This window comes from Phocoena sinus, chromosome 1 (assembly GCF_008692025.1).
Source record: "Phocoena sinus isolate mPhoSin1 chromosome 1, mPhoSin1.pri, whole genome shotgun sequence".
Lineage (NCBI taxonomy): Eukaryota > Metazoa > Chordata > Mammalia > Artiodactyla > Phocoenidae > Phocoena > Phocoena sinus.
In genome coordinates, this window is record NC_045763.1 from 43,803,930 (window position 1) to 43,817,490 (window position 13,561).

The 13,561-nt window shown below is 42.4% G+C and overlaps 1 protein-coding gene and 1 pseudogene across 2 annotated transcripts in view; one reads left to right on the top strand and one right to left on the bottom strand.

Moving 5' to 3' along the window:
- The window catches only part of ZFYVE9 (zinc finger FYVE-type containing 9), a 194,445-nt gene that overhangs the window by 12,012 nt on the left and 168,872 nt on the right, over positions 1-13,561 (top strand). The window lies entirely within an intron of this gene.
- Positions 205-673, bottom strand: LOC116757016 (annotated as a pseudogene).

A 13,561-nucleotide genomic window follows, 5' to 3' on the forward strand; every position in this document is an offset into this window, starting at 1 on the left:
TCACGTACTGAGCTGACCTATTTATAAGCCAAACTTTGGCTTTTATGTCCTCCTTAACTTGGTTGTATAGGATCCTCCAAACAGCTATAGATGTGAGCTGAGGAAGGGTGCTGGTACAACTGTGGTGTCAGGGAAGTCTTGACTGCCTACTTATGTAGCTTACATGTGCCCTTTGGTTCTGCTTGGGTTTGATTTTTTTTTTTCAGACAAGTCTCTACCTTTATTGGCCAGCAGGCTACTTAAGGGGGATGAAGCGGGAGGAGTGGGTGGCCCCAGTGCCGGGCCGGCCGTGCTTCACAGGCTTGTAGGTGATGGAGAACTCGCCTAGGTAGTGGCCGATCATCTCAGGCTTGATTTCCACCTGGTTGAAAGTCTTGCCATTGTAGACGCCCACCATGCTGCCCACCATCTTGGGCAGGATGATCATGTCGCGCAGGTGCGTCTTCACCACCTCCGGCTTCTCCATGGGCGGCGCCTCCTTCTTGGCCTTGCGCAGCCGCTTCAGCAGCGAGTGCTGCTTCCTCCGGAGGCCGCGGTTCAGCCGCTGCCGCTGCCGCGCACTCTACAGCTGCATCAGCTGCTCATAGGACATGTCCAGCAGCTGGTCGAGGTCCACACCGCGGTAGGTGAACTTGCGGAAGGTCTGCTTCTTCTTCTGCTCCACTTCCGCCATCTGGTCGGCTCTTCAGAGCTGGGTTTGATTTTTGATGTACTATTTCCATCTCATAATGGATTGTTACTTAGCTCACTTGAGTTTAGGACTTGGAGAGTCCTGTTGAGCCCAGCTCATTATGGGCAGTTCTGGACATATGGTGCCCAATGGTCAAGCGTTCTATCTCTTCCAGAGCCCAGTAGCACAGCAGGAGTTGTTTTTCTAATAGCATGACTTTTCTGCAGAACTCCAGGGGCCTGCACTGTAATTCTCCCACTTGGGCTTGCTATAAAGTCTATACTGTGTCTTTCCCCACCATTTATACCTCCAATAGCATGGGAACTGCTTGCAGTACAACCTGGACCTACTGCAGAGTTGTTTACTCCACTCAAAGCTGGCAGCCTTTCATATTACTCAGTACATGGGCCACAGCAGTGTATAGAATGTGTTGACTCTAGAATCTGAAGAAACCTAGCAGACCTTGTGCTTCCTTTTTTTTTTTTTTTTTAATAGTAGGGATGCAAGATGCAGCAGTTTGTCTTTTGCTTTGGAGGGAGTGTGCTGGCATAACCTTAACCACTGGATTCCTAAAACTTCACTGAAATGGCAGATCCCTGAATATTCATAGTTTTTCTCCCATCCTTTGGAGCACGTATATCCTTCAGCATGCTAGCCGTCTCTTGATCATCTTGCACGATCAACATGATGTCACTGATTTACTAGATTAGTGTGCTATTCTGAGTTCAGATCTCTTCAGACTATCTTACGACAGAGTAGGACAATTAATGTAGCCCTGAGGCAAAACTGAGTGTATACTGTTGTTGACTCCATGTGAAAGGAACTATTTCTGATTGGGATAGAAAAGAACTCATTTGCCAAAGCAATGGCTGTATGCCATGTACCTGAGGCTATGTATATCTGCTGTAGCAAACATAATACATCCAGCATGGTAGCTATGGTCATGGCTGCTACTTGGTTGAACTGTGGTAGTCTTCAATCATTCTCTAGGATCCAGCTGGTTTCTACAGAGGACAGACTAGTGAATTAAACAAACATATGAAAGGGACCACTACCCCTGCATCTTTGAGATCCTTAAGGGTGGCGCTAATCTCTGCCATTCCTCTTACCTCCATCCCTGACACAGTATTTTTTTGATTTACTGTTTTGGCCAAGGAGTGGGGAGACATTTTTAGGTCTCATTTGGCCTTTCAGTTGCTAAGTATGCCAATCCCGTTTATGTATTCAGGGCCTGGGAAAATAAGTGCTGGGTGGGTCAGTGGACTGTGGACCTACCATAAGCTAGACTTTGGCCAGAACTCTATTTCTTACTTAGTTCCTATATTCCTTCCCCTGTAACTGGGCCATAATTATGTTCCACGTTTCTAGATATCAACATTAACTCAGCCTCTGTGACCGTTAGTTCTTCAGATGTCTGGGTATTTTCCTTTCCCCACTATACCTAAATAGTCACCTGAGTAAATAGTCATAGGTCCCTTTGGGGAAATATATATATATATATATATATATATATATATATATATATATAAAATTTGTTGTGGGGTCCTTACTCCTGGGGACCCATCCATCTCTTTAAGTCCGTCGCCACCTCCTGGATCTGAAAACTGTTTCAGGTCCAGGAATTAGGCAAGGGATAGTAGCTTTTTTTTTTTTTTTTTTTGTGGTACGCGGGCCTCTCACTGTTGTGGCCTCTCCCGTTGAGGAGCACAGGCTCCGGACACGCAGGTTCAGCGGCCATGGCTCACGGGCCCAGCCACTTTGCGGCATGTGGGATCCTCCCGGACCGGGGTATGAACCCGTGTCCCCTGCATCGGCAGGCGGACTCTCAACCAATGCGCCACCAGGGAAGCCCGATAGTAGCTTTTTATTGAGGCAACTACTCTCAGTCTTGTGCTTATCTGTTCTTGCCTTGTTTTGATTGTGTATATATTAATAAGCAGCACTGTTGTTGATTGCCTGTCTATTTTGCTCTAATGAAACCAAGTTCTCTTAGCTCTCTCCCCGGCTCCCTGTGGGTCAAGCTTTATTGGCTGTCTCCCACCTTGCAAGTCATGATGATAGTGTGGTCCATTAGCTTCTGTTATTTTTTTAATAAACTTATTTACTTTATTTATTTTTGGCTGCATTGGGTCTTCATTGCTGTGTGCAGGCTTTCCCTAGTTGTGGCGAGCGGGGGCTACTCTTCGTTGCAGTGCACGGGCTTCTCATTGCGGTGGCTTCTCTTGTTGCAGATCACGGGCTCCAGGCACGCGGGCTTCAGTAGTTGTGCGTGGGCTTCTGTAGTTGTGGCACATGGGCTTAGTAGTTGTGGCTCATGGGCTCTAGAGTGCAGGCTCAGTAGTTGTGGCGCATGGGCTTAGTTGCTCCACGGCATGTGGGATCTTCCCGGATCAGGGATTGAAACCATGTCCCCTGCATTGGCAGGCAGATTCTTAACCACTGCACCACCAGGGAAGTCCCTAGCTTCCTGTTTTAAGTGCTACCACCTGGCTGCTTTTGCTTCAGAGCCCCATCATTGCCATCATCAGTGAACCAATTTCTGTGACAGCCTCTACTATAGAGGAGAGCCACCACTTAAATTCTTAGTGATGCTAAGGTCTGTCTCACCAGTGTATTCCTGATGGCCTTGGTGTGTGGTGTGTCTAATCGGCCCTCTTATGGAACATAATTGTCTGGTGGGTCTTATGACCTCACATAATATATCCACTCCAGTGTTCCCCCTTTCCTGAGCCTTTAATCCCATTATCCTTTCTCTGCCATGGTAATTTAGGCATTTCAACTTCATTCAGTGTGGGCTGTATTTTCCAGGCTTCTGGGAGTCACCCTAGCAGTGAGTTACGAAACCCTAAGTCCTTGTCACAGTGGTAATCCCCATATTCTGAGACAGTGGCCTTCCACCTCCCAACCAAACTTTACCTTATTCAGTAATGTTTTGGCCTCCTTGATTAAGTACTCTCAAAATCCAACACTGTGGGTATCCTCACTGATTCGGCTGGTATATGCTGGCTAATTCTTGCAGCAACTTTGTGGTGGTGTCTCTTTTCTCTCTTATCAGGCCCAAGATGTCCTTAACAGGGTTAACATTAATTATTATCATGGCAACCAGGAGTGAAGGTGGGGGGCAGATCTTGAGGGGAGCTCTTGTTGCCTTGCAGGTGAGAGACCTCTGAAGTGTATTCCTGCACAGTGGGAAGTGCCAACATCATCTCTGCAGACTCTGGGAGTGCAGAGGAGTCTGGAGAATCAAAATCTTTGGGGGCAACCATCTTAGTTGTCCCTATCCCATCTATCAGGCTTCCATGTTTTCCAAACCAGGACCCTGACCTTAGTATAACAAACCTGCCCTGACTGAGCATTCAGTCATCTTTGAAGCATTTCTGCCTTTAACTATCTTTTTCTGCTCTTTCACTGTAAGTGATAAGGACTTGTTTGTGAGCTACCAGAGAGCCCTCTGGCTTTCACACTTCGTTTCCAATTGTTAGCTGCCCTTTCTAGGGAGTCAGTACAGCTGAGAGCCAGTCATTCCATTGTTCTTATTTGTATTGTTCACCTTAGACTTTTCAGACATCACAGTCATTACACCACATGGCATGTTCCTCTTTTTTAAAAAAAATTTTTTAAAAAATTAATTTTTGGCTGAGTCGGGCCTTTGTTGCTGCACATGGGTTTTCTCTAGTTGCAGCGAGTAGGGGCTCCTCGTCGTTGCAGTGCCTGGGCTTCTCATTGCTGTGGCTTCTCTTGTTGCAGAGCACGGGCTCTAAGCGTGCGGGCTTCAGTAGTTGTGGCTTGCGAGCTCTAGAGCGCAGGCTCAGTAGTTGTGGTGAACGGGCTTAGTTGCTCTGCAACATGTGGGATCTTCCCGGACCAGGGCTCAAACCTGTGTCCCCTGCATTGGCAGGCGGATGCTTAACCTCTGCGCCACCGGGGAAGCCCGCATGTTCCTCTTTGGAAGCATTATCCCAAAAAAGTTTTAGCACTTTTCCCAAGAAGGTTTTAGCATTTGGGCCACCATCTTGTTGCCCGGGGCTGTCTGTGCCTCACATACCACCCAGGATGAGATCCTATTGCTGGTGGGACAGTACGTGATCTAGTTTCCAAACCGCATTCTTACTTTCTGCTTTCTCAGTCCATTTCTGGTACCCCCTGTGCCAAGTTGAGTTCTTCTGGAAGCCAATGTCAAGACAGAGTTAGGAATACAAGAGGTATAAGGGGGGAGGGGGAGGATTCCTATGAAAGGAAAGGGGAGGAAACAGAATCGGCAGGGAGAGCCTCAGAGTGTGATTCAGATCTGACAGAGTCTCAGACTCAGTGAGGGCTCCAGAGCAAAAATTCTTCATTTAGAGGGTCTGTATTTGACAGAAATGGCCAGGCCTTAGTGCCGTGATATGATTAGCTGCCCAGGAAGAGAGTAGTAGTCTCAGCTTGAGAGCTAGGGATCCTGAACAGACTATAGCTGGAGGCTGCCAGCTGACTTCTAGGCTATGCTATCAATTATTGGAGGGTTGGAAGCATATCTTGTATTTAACTTATATCCTCATTGAATCTTCTTGGGCTATTCACGCTCTTTTTAATTCCCTCTTTTCTTTGAAGTACATTCCATGGAAAAAGTGGCTAGTTGAGTTTGCACATCCAACGATTGTGCAAATGCCTTCTTAAGACAACCGTCACACTTTGGCATGCAGCAGAAGTGCCTTATTTGTACTTCCCATTTTTTCACACAGATCATTAAAAAGACATTTACTCAAGAGCTCGGGTTTAACAAAATTAATATTTTTTATTGCTTCATCGATGAAGTGAAACTGGCATTTTTTTTAAAACTGAGAGTGCATGGCAGTGAAGAATATGACTACTAATGAAATTTGGTGTTGCCGCCTTGATTCGTGCTAAAGTGCAGACAGTTCTGCCCACCACTGCTTTTGCACTGTGCAAATACGTCCATCAGTACAAATGTCAATACAGTGAAAAAGGCATACTAAGCTGTTATATCTTAGTGTTATTATGAAAAAGATTTTTTTAAATTGAGATGTAATTCAGATATAACAGTTTCAGGTGTACAACATAATGACTCAATATATGTATGAAAATAGTTTTGACCTCATATACTTCCTGGAAAATCTTGGGGATCTCCTCGAGTCTGTGGACCACACTTTAAGAACCACTTAGAGTAGTCTAAACTCATTCCATTTTGTGCTTGGATGCTTTCAAGCAGCCTGAACTTTACTTTATAAGATTACCTAGCTTGTTTTTAAACTTTCATAACAGCCTGGTTAGATAAGCTCTATTGAATGTTTAACTGACTTAATCATTAAAAATGTTTTGATATTGCTTAGTCAGCACCCTTCCTTGTTTTTAGTCCGAATGCTTTACTGCTTGCTCATACCTATTAACTCTACCCTGATGAATTAAAAAAAAAATAGTTTTAAGGTTTGCACTCCATACTTAACTCTGAACAAATCTCTTAAAAAAGTGCAGCAGTTGATCTTTTGACATTTAAATCCTGTGAGATTCTTGCAATCAAAATCCTTGTTTCTCTAGCTCCTTTGGGAAAAGGTAAATACATTTAGGATTGGTGAAATATTTTTAGCAGACTCTTGAAATGAGAGCAAGTAGAAGTTTAGTTGAATTGTGGTATTATGTGCATTTTGTCATCATATCATACAGTGGTTTCTGTGAAATTTGGGGCTGCTTTAGGAGTGAGATGGGACTGCTTTCATTTAGTATAGTTCTTATTTAAGGGGACTATTAAAATCTCTCATAAGTGGAATTTGAAAATAGAAACAAATTAAGCTTGTGTTACATATTAGATTCCTGAAGAGCAAATTCTAGATGGATTATCAGGATTCCTTTAGTATACTGAAATTGTATTTTATTGATTTTTATTGGAAATAATTGACAGTTGGTCAGCCTTCATCTGATTCCTGCATAAACCTCATCTACTACTCTTCCACTCACTTAATCTTCTCTTTGTCCTTCCTCTTCCCTCTTCTTGGAACTCTTTTCCCCTAGATATTTGTAGAGTTGCTTCCTGACATTTAGGTATTGACAAAAATTCATCTTCTCAGTGAGACTTTCTCTATGTATAAAATTGTAACCCCCCAATCTTTCCTTTTCTTCTTAAATTTTTCTCCTTAACATGAATCATCTAGTTTACCATATACAGTATTTTACATGTTTATGTTGTTTATTCTCCATTTCCACCCATTAGAATGTAAGCTCCACAAGGGCCAAGGTTTTGCCTGTTTACTTGCAGCTTTATCCCCAGTGCTTAGACTTGTGCCAAGAACATAGCAGGTGCCCAGATGTTGGTTAAATGAATATTTATATCATATAAATATGAATTCTATGTAGATTTTGATTGTAATTATATTTATTGTAATGAGATTTGACTGAAAATCTTGCTCTTATGAAGTCTTTGTATCCTAGCTCCCTCTCCTCTTGTTCTCATTTTGATCTCAGCTTATAGCAAGCTCTTATATATATGTGTGTGTATATCTATGTATATTGTTTAAGAAGATTTTTTAAAAAATACTTCTTTCCTCTTTTTTTCCAATTCTCCCAAATCTCATGTCTCTTTTTTTTTTTTTTTTTTTTTTTTTTTCGCGGTACGTGGGCCTCTCACTGCTGTGGCCTCTCCCGTTGCGGAGCACAGGCTCCGGACGCACAGGCTCAGCATCCATGGCTCATGGGCCCAGCCGCTCCACGGCATGTGGGATCTTCCCAGACTGGGGCACGAACCCGTGTCCCCTGCATGGGCAGGCGGACTCTCAACCACTGCACCACCAGGGAAGCCCTCATGTCTCTTTTAATACTCAGTTCAGTGCTTTTCCTTGAAGCCTTTTCAGATTATTCTAAGCTGTAATGATTTCCTCTAAGTTTTTATAATATATTAATATTTGTACATCCTTTACATTCTTTTTTGAAGTTTCTTTCTTTCTTTCTTTCTTTTTTTTTTTTTTTGGCTGTGCAGCTTGCAGGATCTTAGTTCCCCAACCAGGAATTGAACCCAGGCCCTGGTAGTGAAAGCACAGAGTCCTAACCACTGGACCACCAGGGAATTCCCGCTTTTATGTTTGTCATGTAATTTTTCTGAATTCTGACTTGTATTTTGCATTTTTACCTAACTTTTCATGAGTGTATGTCTTCCTAATTCTCCACTACATACTCATAAGTTTTTTGAGAAAGGAAAATTATATTTCTTAATAGTGCCCAGTGAAGTACTTTACATTCATTCATTTATTTGCTCATTTAACAACAGTTATGGACACATTTACTCTGGCAAGACTGTGCTTAAGTTTTGAAGATAGAAAGAGGAATAAGACATCCTTGCTATCAAAGAATTAAAGGGCTAGTTGGGAAGGCAAATATGTAAATAATTAAATGCACCAGGTTCAGCGAGGACGATCAGTTCCACCATGGCTTTACTGAAAAGGTGATGCTTGTGTTCAATATTGAAAAATTAGTAGGAGTTTTCCAGGAGGATAAAAAAGAGAGGGACATTTTAAGCAAAAGAAACCTTGGGCACAAACATGTGGAAGTACGTGAAACACGTTTTATTTGGGGAACTGCAAATAGTGTGGTATGGCAGTTTTGAGTGAGGACAGGAGAGGAGGTGGAGACCTAGGCATGGAGCCAGATGATGAAAAGCTTCATATACTATTTAAAAGAGTTAGATTTTTAAATTTTAGGTAGGGCATGGGGAAACCAGTGAAGAGTTAAAAATAGTAGACCAATTGGTCATTGAGCTTTTAGAACAATTATTTTGGTGTCAGTATAGCAGATGGGTTGGAGGAGAACCAGAATGGATACAGGTATACCACTTGGGAAACTATTGAAATCTAAGCCAGAGATGGTAGTATGAATTAGGGTAATAACATCTGGGATAAAGAAGAAAGGTTGGATGCAGGAGGTATTTAAGACTTAGAAATGTTAGGATTGTTTGGACGTTGTTGATGAGGAGAATGGTTCCTAGGTGTCTGGCCTTGGATTATTGAATGTATGGTGAAACCTTTACTTCTGGATGCAGGAGGTATAATAGGTCTTAGGGAGTAGTTAAAGCCACAAGAGTGGATGAAACCATCCAGTGAGAACAAGTAGAGTGAAGAGAGAAGAGGTCTGAGAACATGACTGGATAAAAATCATGCTTACTAGACACACAGGGGGAAAGCCCACAAAAGGAGACAGTGAAGGAAAATCAGTAGAAAGTACTATCAAGTTTTGTAGGAGAAAGGAAAGAAAGGTTTTTTTAAAAAAAATTAATTTTAATTTTGGCTGCGTTGGGTCTTCGTTGCTGCGACGGGCTTTCTCTAGTTGTGGTGCACGGGCTTCTCACTGGGGTGGCTTCTCCCTGGGGTGGCTTCTCCCTGGGATGGCTTCTCTTGTTGCGGAGCATGGGCTCTAGGCCCACAGGGGGCTTCAGTAGTTGTGGTGCACGGGCTTAGTTGCTCCGCGGCATGTGGGGTCTTCCCGGACCAGGGACTGAACCTGTGTCCCCTGCATTGGCAGGCGGATTCTTTTTTTTTTTTTTTTTTTTTTTTGTTTTGCGGTACGTGGGCCTCTCACTGCTGTGGCCTCTCCCATTGCAGAGCACAGGCTCCGGACGCGCAGGCTTAGCGGCCATGGCTCACGGGCCCAGCCGCTCCGCGGCATGTGGGATCTTCCCGGACCGGGGCACGAACCCGCATCCCCTGCATCGGCAGGCGGATCTCAACCACTGCGCCACCAGGGAAGCCTCAGAAAAAGTTTTAAAAAGGTGTGTTCAGCTGTGTTGGTTCCTCTGGATAGGCTAAGATGAGGCTTTAAAGTGTATATTGGGCTTGGCAATTAGAAAGCATTTAGAGCAGTTTCAGTGGCTAGAAAAGAGAGTGGATCCGTCAATTTTTTTTTAAAAAGCACTTGACTGTGAAGGGAAGGTGAAAAGGCAGTAACTAGAGGGGAATGTAGAGTTGAAGGAAAGGTTATAATGCTTGCTATTAAAAGATTAAAAGATTCCTGTTATTAAAAGATATCTGAAGATATTTATAGACCATAGAGGAAGAAGTTGAAAAGACAGAGGGCAAAGACACTCAGTGCTTGTTGGAATGTAGACTGGTTTCAAAATTAATTGATGTGTGTATTGGGAGATAAATTAATCTCCAGTTAGCTAGACTAATTATGAATGTTTAGGATATATTTTTGTTAAAATTTATTAGAGTAGCAACCACCAACAAATAGAACACTCAAAGTCAATTTTAGAAGTCAGTAGTTAGAGATTTTCTACACTAGTTCCTTCATTGGACAGATGAGTGAATTGAGATCTAGGTTAGTACTTTTAAGTTATTTAAGTCTTTTAAGTTATTAATTTTATCTAAAATTAATTAAATTAAGAAGCTTATGTACTTGAATTTACTTTTTCAGGACCAGTCTTTTGTTACACATATGCTTGTTTAGATAAAATACTTCCAATTTTAAAGATTTTCTAATTACACATGTGACTTTAAAAAATAACAACAACAAAAGCCCAGCCTAGGACTTCCCTGGTGGCGCAGTGGTTGAGAGTCCTCCTGCCGATGCAGGGGACACGGGTTCGTGCCCCAGTCCAGGAAGATCCCACATGCCGCGGAGCGGCTGGGCCCGTGAGCCATGGCCGCTGAGCCTGCATGTCCGGAACCTGTGCTTCGCAACGGGAGAGGCCCACATACCGCTAAAAAAAAAAAAAAAAGACCAGCCTAGACAAGTCAACATGCGTACTTTAAAAAGAATGACTTATGCAGGAGACTCATGCCTCAGATTCCACATTCACCTCAAATATCTCTTTTGATCTTTCCGACTTTCTGTCAGCTGGACTAAATGCTGTGTCTCTGTATACCCATCTGTCATGGATTATATTGTATTGTCAGCCCCTCCCCCCATTGGGCTGGAAATTTCTTATTTTCAGAGCTCTTAGAATAGCTCTTGAGCATATGTAGTAGGTGATTGGTAAATATATTCTTTTTTTTCCAGGGGCTATGCCACGCAGCTTGTGGAATCTTAGTTCCCTGACCAGGGATCGAACCGGGCCCTTGGCACTGAAAGCACGGAGCCCTAACCACTGGACTGCCAGGGAATTCCTAAATATGTTCTTGAGTAGATATATGCTTGGATGAATTCATAGACTGGACAAAAAGATAGACTTTCCTTCTGTTCATGCATGAATTTGCCAGTGTCCAAGGCAAGGAAATGTCCTAAACCTGCAGAGGTACCACTCTCACTCTGGATAAGTTTCAGCAGTCTTTGAATTTATGAGCTTTATTTTCAGTGTTTAGGTGTAGTAGTAGTAGTCTCCCCGCCTGCCGCCCGCTTGAAGCTTCATAATCACATGTATTTGTTGAGTTGTCTGCCCTCAGCCTCCATATTTATAATACTGGATGTTTCAAAGATATAATTGACGTAAACCAGTGTCTTCCTTACCAGTTATGAGTTGTCTTTTATTGTGAAGATTAGCCAGAAAATGTGTTTAAGTTTTTGAAAATTGTGAACATACTTTTAGAATTCCTTTATTGTTAGGTGCTTTCCCTCTTCTGTTATTCTTTTAGCTTTGTCTTCAATACAAGTTTGTCAGAGCTTTTCCTTTTGTAAAAATAATTTTTAAAAGACAGTTAAAGTAGGGGTGGATGGGGCTGTAGACAGGACATCATGGAGTTTTATAAACTCATGCAACTGTTAGGTAACTTAATACAGTTTTTATCCTTGGGAATATACCTTTCTAGCTGGCAACTTTAAATTAGGTTATTTCACGTTTCTGATTGTCCTTTTGGTTTCTTTAATGACAAGTGTGGATGCCTCCCTAGGGGTTCTTATTTTAGATTGCTTAGGGTGGTGTTAGAGAAAGTGTTACTTTCGCTCAGATATTTTTTGTAGTATTTTAAAAGTAATATTAAACAGGTCAACATGACATTTTTGTGGCTTAACTACTTTAAAAGCGTTAAGGAAAATAATTTTGAAGTCAGCTTTTTCAGATTTATTTATTTATTTATTTTTGTCCTGCTCAAAACCAAAATTCTTTCTTGACTGTCTAGGAAGATTATGATTGATAATGATCCTTTAGATTTAAGAAGTTACTAATGTTCAGTATAAAAGAATTGATAAAAAGCTTTGTAAATCCATTGATATACTATTTTTTGTTTTGGGGAGTAGAACCTTTTAGGTCTGTCCCTCTAGTACAGCACCACATGCCCATTCCCAGATTTATGCTCTTCTTAAGAAGTGTTTGATATTTTAATCATCTTACCTGTCCAGCCTTTTCATTTAGGAGGTAATAATTGTACCTTACAGAATGCTGTCTCTTTTGATTTTCATAGCAATCAAGTAAAGGGTTAGGGCAGATAATTTTATTATCCCCATATAGGAGGAATTAAAAAACAGGTAAAAAGAAGTTAAACAACTTTTATAAGGTCACATTATGCTAAAAGATTGTAAATTCACACGGAGAGCCTTATTTTGACAAAATTGTCAATGCTTAGTGTAGGTACTTTTCATGAAATTACAAGCTGGGAAATGTTGTTCAGGAATGTCTAAAATTCCTTTGCTTAGCGTTGTTAGACATTTCATATTAGTCCCTGATAAATCAAACAAATAAAATATGGTATTTATTGAGTTAGAAGTTTTAATATAGAGCTTTGCTAAACACTTTAAAATCCTTTGTTAAAAATAAAATTGCTTACTTCAGCATTTATCATAGTTGGCATTTGATGAATGTTTTGAAGAATATGATTTGATTAAAAATAATAGGGCTTCCCTGGTGGCGCAGTGGTTGAGGGTCCACCTGCCGGTGTAGGGGATGCGGGTTCGTGCCCCGGTCTGGGAAGATCCCATGTGCCGCGGAGTGGCTGGGCCAGTGAGCCATGGCCGTTGAGCCTGCGCGTCTGGAGCCTGTGCTAAAGATTTGAGGAAAAAAAAAAAATAGATTTGTAGTTTTGTACAAAAATAGTTTTGTAGCCCTTAAGATGAATTCGTTGTGAGAGTACTGGTTGTTAATTTTCCCATTTTATAATTGAAGATTCATTACAGTGGCTTTTTTTTTTTTTTTTTTGCTGTGCGCGGGCCTCTCACTGTTGTGGCCTCTCCCGTTGCGGAGCACAGGCTCCGGACGCACAAGCCCAGCGGCCATGGCTCACGGGCCCAGCCGCTCCGCGGCATGTGGGATCCTCCCGGACCAGGGCACGAACCCGTGTTCCCCGGCATCGGCAGGCAGACTCTCAACCACTGCGCCACCAGGGAAGCCCTACAGTGGCTTTTATATGCTAGATTGATGGACATGGCCGAGCATGCATGTTAAGATCAGGCAGAGGGCTTCCCTGGTGGCGCAGTGGTTGAGAGTCTGCCTGCCGATGCCGGGGAACACGGGTTCGTGCCCTGGTCCGGGAGGATCCCACATGCCGCGGAGCGGCTGGGCCCGTGAGCCATGGCCGCTGGGCTTGTGCGTCCGGAGCCTGTGCTCCGCAACGGGAGAGGCCACAACAGTGAGAGGCCCGCGCACAGCAAAAAAAAAAAAAAAAAAAAAAAGATCAGGCAGATTAGAAATAATAGTTATTTCTAGTTTTATTTTAAAAATAGCTTTATTGAGTCATAATGCACATACCATAAAATTCACCTATTTAAAGTATACAGTTCAATGGTGAGAGTTGTATAACTATCACCACTAATTTTAGAGCAATTTCATCACCCCCATGGAAACTCCTTTCTGAGTAGCACCCATTCCCTGTTCCTTTCATCACCCTTCCTCGGTCCCTGGTAACCACTAATCTATTTTTTGTCTCTATGGATTTCTCTATTCTGGATATTTCATATAAGTGGCATCTGGCTTCTCTCACTTAGCAAAATATTTTAAAGGTTCATCCATGTTTGTAACATGTATCAATACTTCATTTTCTTTTT